General features: G+C 52.2%; 1 protein-coding gene across 1 annotated transcript in view; it reads right to left on the bottom strand.

Annotated features, from left to right (window-relative positions):
* The window catches only part of RUNX1 (runt-related transcription factor 1), a 100194-nt gene that overhangs the window by 4592 nt on the left and 89928 nt on the right, over positions 1 to 5674 (bottom strand). The gene's annotated exons all lie outside the window — the stretch shown is intronic.

Here is a 5674-nt window from a genome sequence, read left to right on the forward strand (position 1 = left end):
TTAATCCCTCCACCTTTTTTCATCCAGCCCCCAAACTCCCTCCTCTCTAACTGCTACCCGTCTGTTCTTTCTCTGTGAGTCTGTTTCCACCTTGTTTGTGAAATCATTTTGTTCATTAGATTCCACATGTATGTGAGACCATGTGGCAGGGTTTCCATTTCGATGCGTAGCACCACCTTGTGCACTTAGCATGCACTGAGCATGTGTTATGTGCCAAGCTCTCAAGTGTTTGACATGCGTGAACTTATTTAAGTGCCAGCACTGGAAACTGTCTTACTTCATAGTTGAGAAGAACTAGGGCACTGGTTTCACTTGTTCCCTCGTGTGCAAACCTGGGCCCCCCCAGGCAGTCTGGCCCCTGGGGTCACGCTCTCGGCCACCCCACGGCCTCCTTCCTGACCACAGATGACCGATCCTTCCCCCGCCTCTCGCCTCCCCGCCTCCCGCCTCGCTCATTAGCCATCACTTCCCACGTCCTAGTTTCTCTTGATCCCGCTCGCCTCCGTTCCTGACATCCTTTGTGGCCACATGTAAGACCGCGAGACGATGGTGACAAGAACTGGAAGGGGCGTTCGACCATGCTCTGGGCTGGGAGGTAACGTGGGTGGCACAGATCTCGGGGTGGAAACACTAGTAGTAATTTGCAGGGCGGGGAGGGGCGGAAAGAACTTCCTAAAACTCCACCACCGTTCAGGCTGCCTCCCGGGACTGACAGGAAGGGAGCCGACAGGTGACTGGCTGCAGGTTGAACACATCCCCTTTCCACGTCATGTTTGCAAAGCCCACGTAATTCTTTCTCCCTCTTCCTTTTGTTTTTGAAGACAAGCGTGAAAGCCTGCTCCGGGCTCCTGAGCACCCAGGGGGCAGCCCCAGGAGCCGGGCCCTCAGAGCCAGGCGGCTGCTGGGAGGGGCGGCCCCCCACGGCCCTGTCCTGTGTGTTGCGTGGGCTTCCTGTGGCCCCAGCCCTGCACGTCAGAGAAAGAACCGCTGTGATAGGGTCTAGGGCAGCCGTGGGCAAACTACGGCCCTCGGGCCGGATCCGGCCCGTTTGAAATGAATAAAACTAAAAAAAAAAAAAAAAAAGACCGTACCCTTTTATGTAATGATGTTTACTTTGAATTTATATTAGTTCACACAAACACTCCATCCATGCTTTTTTTCCGGCCCTCCGGTCCAGTTTAAGAACCCATTGTGGCCCTCAAGTCAAAAAGTTTGCCCACCCCTGGTCTAGGTTCTGCCACACTGTGTACTTGCCATTCACTAGTTATCACATGGGGCTCACAGAAGGTACTGTGGGGCAAAGACAGTGAGGCTCCGAGGGGCCTGGGCAGCGGCAGTCCAGACACCGGGACACCCTGCATAGGCTGGGCACCAGGGCTGGGCACAAGCTGGGCATGAGGCTGGGCACAGGGCTGGGCATGAGGGTTGGGCACGAGGGCTGGGCACAGGGCTTGGCATGAGGCTGGGTACAGGGCTGGGCACCAGGGCTGGGCACGAGCTGGGCATGAGGCTGGGTACAGGGCTGGGCATGAGGCTGGGCACGAGGGCTGGGCACGAGGCTGGGCACAGGGCTGGGTCCAGGACTGGGCATGAGGCTTGGCATGAGGCTGGGCACCAGGGATGGGCATGAGGCTGGGCACGAGGTTGGGCATGAGGGCTGGGCACGAGGCTGGGCACCAGGGCTGGGCACCAGGGCTGCTCTGGCGGACGGAAGGGGCCACTCCGATCACGCGGGAACCTGGGCCCGAGTGCCCGCCCTCCTGCACCACTAGAACCCCCTCGGAGAGGGCCTGGCTGCCTCCCAGCCTCTCTGGTTTCAAGCTCGAGACTGGCAGTCCCTCAGGAAGGGTCTGTGGGCAGCGGGAGAAGGACCGGCGTGTCCCCTGGGAGCCCCTGCACAGAACCCGCCCCGCGAGGAGTGGCCGCCACGGGCCGCGAGGACCGCACCTGCGTGGCCGCTTTTCCAAGAGACGTTGCCGCCGTTGTTTCAATTTGAAAGTTTATTTTTCCATCGATGGTTACACATCAGAACAGCACAGAGAACCCACGGTTCTTTTTTTTGTTTTTTGTTTTTGCACATTCATTTTCCCTCAAACAAAAGTGAACTTAAAAAAGAATTTGCAACCATGCCATTAGCTCTTTATAAAAGTGGATAAAAAGTAGTTTGTTTTAAAGTCTAAAATAAACAAAGGAGAAAGAAGCATTTTTGTCTACAGTATTGAGCAAACATAAGAAAACGTCCTTAGAAGCACACGTAAAATTGAAAAACGTTATCGTATTAACAATATTTTATAATGAAGCTTAAAACCTATTTACATACATAAATACAATGAACTTTGTTGATGCAACTCTCCTGGAAGGAAAAAGAAACCCCACGGCCAGCCTCGTGGGTCCTGACCTGGCTGAAGGGAGAGGAAAAATGCCAGAGAGACAAACAGAAAACCCCGAACAGTGCGCACTGCAGGTGAACGCACAGGCGTCTGTTCAGATGTCACACCTGTTTTCTGAGACGAAGGTTAGACTGACGTCCGATGTGTAACAGACCCCAAACGTGTCACCCCCCGGAAACAAAAGCCACCCAAACCGAGAATCGCTGGGCGGGATGTCCCACGCAAACAGGTACGGACAGAGACCCGCAATGGGAACTGCAGGACTTGGAGTGAGACCATGCGTTTCCTGCCCAGTGAGAGCCGTTCCGTCCGTGGGCACAGCCCGGGCAGCTTCAGCTCTGACTGTACCCGGCCTGGCAGGCTCCGGCCGGGGCCGCGCTGAGGCCGCGGGCACCCGAGCGGGAAGAAGCCCACTCGCGGCTCCTCCAGTTTGGACTCCTGGTGTTGGGTGGGGTGTATCTCCCACACAGAAGGAGGGGGAGAGGGGGAGAGAGACAGTGGGAGATGTTACAGGGGCAAAGAGGGAGAGAACTGTAAGTATTATCGATAGTGAGAAAAAGAAAAAACTGCAATGAAACGTGTCCATGTCTTAATTATAAATAAGATGTAGCGATGGCTTAGCTCATTTTTCTTCTCTGGCACCAAGGCTCCCGGAGACGCCCGGCTTTGCCATCACTGGCTGTTGGCCTCCCTGCTGAAAGGCCACCTTAATGTACCGGCCGGCCGAACGCAGTCCCTCAGGGAAAGTCACTAGGTGCGCCCTCTACCTCCCAAACAGCTGACCTCAGATTCACTTTTTCTGAAACAATTAAACACCGAATATGCCGGAAAGGGTCTCCGGATGGCCAAGCCCGAGGGCCTGCGGGACAGCGAGCAGCCCTGCTCACGCGTGGCCTCAGACCGAAGGCTCGCGCAACAGGTGACCTGATTCCGGTGCAGGACCCTCGGCTGATTTCCAGCTGGAATATCATCAGGGATCAGAATTGAACAACAACAAAAATTTTTTTCCTTCATTTTCCCCAGCATTTTGTCAGGGTAGATGTGGCCACAGGTGCTGGAAAGAACATTTAAAGTCAATGTGGGGTAAACGGGCTGAGGGTTCTTTTCCGAAATAGACATTTTAAATGGGCTGACAGGTAATTTTCCCGCCAAAAAAATAAAAATAAAGCAATCTAGACTAAAACAGGGAAATGAATGCCGGAGGGAGGATTATGTCTAAAATGAACATGGACCTCGCCCAGGTTTCCCCGAGCTCTGCTCAGCCCTTTTCTAGGGAATCTTGACCTCACAAGACAGACTCCTTCCTCTTCCCCTCTCACCAAAGTGCTACTGCGTTTGCGTCAAACAGCATACCCAGGGCGGGCAACAGTCGGGGTACAGCCGCTCGCATGGCAAATAATACAATAATGAATAAATAACAATACAAGAATAAACTCTGTGTTTTGCATATTCACAACTGTAAACCCACGTTCCCCACCCCTGGATACAGGAGAAAACTCAAAAACAAGTTGTTTTAAATAAACTCAGCTGTCTTTGCTGCCTGCAGCCGAAGATCTCCCTAACGCGAATCCTTACATTTACAGAATAAAAACCAAACACTGTTCTCAAGTCCTGCTCTCACACGCTCTTCCGAGCTGACCCGAAGTCGTTCCCACGAACTGAAGAGGTACATTAAACGGCCCCCGACCATTTTGAGCGCACGCACGTCCCAGTCAGCCGTTCGTATGTATGGGCTGTGGTATTTACGTGCTCTGACCGGATCCTCCAGTCAAAACAGTGCCATCAGGTTACAGTGACATCGGCTGTGCTTGACTTGTAGCCATGGGCAGCAGTGGTGACACGGATCTTTCCGCTCACGGGACGCGCAGGTCAAAGTGCACCCTCCCTCCCTCCCCCCAGGGGCGGGTCTCAGCCTGGGGACAGCGACACGAAGGTGGGTGGTTAGTGAGCAGCAGGGGGTGGGGTCCTGCACAGCTGGGACCGATGCTGTCCCGCGGGACTCCAGACAGAGGGAGACTGGCTCGCGCAGGCCGGCTGCTGGGCCCATCCTGGCCGGGGACCTGCAGCGGGCAAAGGGCAAAGGCACCCGGCCCAGTCCCTTCCACCCCCGGCCTCGGGGAACAGCCACACGTTTTGTTCTGTGTAAACGAGCAGGTACGGCAAACGAGGAGCATTTTCTTAAAGCTAAAAGCCACTACATTCTGGATTCGGCAGATCTCCTTCCCACCCCAGAACCCAGCATCGCAGGAACCCCTGAATTCACGGATTTGGCTCCCATGTGGATCCTGCTCCCCCACATGGCTGACTTTGGATTTGTTCTGAAATTACCAAGAGGCACGCAGTGAGCGGATCCCGAGGCCGACAGGAAGTCCTCGCCAGAGGGGCCTTCGCTGGCATCTCCCGAGCCCTCTGGAGCCAGGCTTGACCTCTGCTTCCAGGGCGGGAGTCAGGCAGCAGAGCCTTTGTGGGGCTCGGCAGAGCACCCCCTGCCTCGGGTCTCTGGACGGACCCTCGGGATCTGAAAAGGCTATTAAAACATTGCTGCATTAGCTACCAACTCGTTTGATTAACATTAAAGGAAGTTTAATGTAAACAATATGTAGATAACCAAGTGATCACATTACCCATCCTTTCTTCCCAGCCTTCTTCAATGTGATACATTTAACTTTGGCTACTATCAAAAAAAAATGTAGTACTTGATATTCTTCTTCTTAATATAAGTACATTTAAATAATAAAAAAGTATCAACACATAACTGTCTATACATCAAGATACATAAATATCTAGGGATTCCTCGTGGGAATACAGTAGTTGAAAATGACCCAAAGCTGTAGCTGTTTCTTAAAAAAACAAAAACACACAACTACACAAAAGTCCAAAAGAAAAGTTAAATAAAACTTACAAGAAAAGGAATCATATTTTTTTTCAATTGTCATAGCAAGAAAGAAGCAAGCTCAAATTTTTATATATATGTATATAAAAATAAAACCACCCCAAATGCAAATACGCATTTTGCAATTTATAAGGTGCTGGAAAAGAACATGAAAAATACCAATTCGATGCCAAACAGGATGAGTTGCATCCCCCAACCCTGAACCAAACTTCCATACTCTTTGGAATAAACAATTTGGTTAAAAAGTGAAGTCAGGGTATAAAATCTTTCTTTTATTCACAGCATTGCTAATTCAGAAGCATTCACAGTTTTCCTCTGGAATCTTCCTGTTTGCCTCCCGGGGCCCACATGGCCGGACCGTCACACTCTGCAGATGGCGGGCTCCGACGGC

Source organism: Myotis brandtii, unplaced genomic scaffold (genome assembly GCF_000412655.1).
Source record: "Myotis brandtii unplaced genomic scaffold, ASM41265v1 scaffold139, whole genome shotgun sequence".
Lineage (NCBI taxonomy): Eukaryota > Metazoa > Chordata > Mammalia > Chiroptera > Vespertilionidae > Myotis > Myotis brandtii.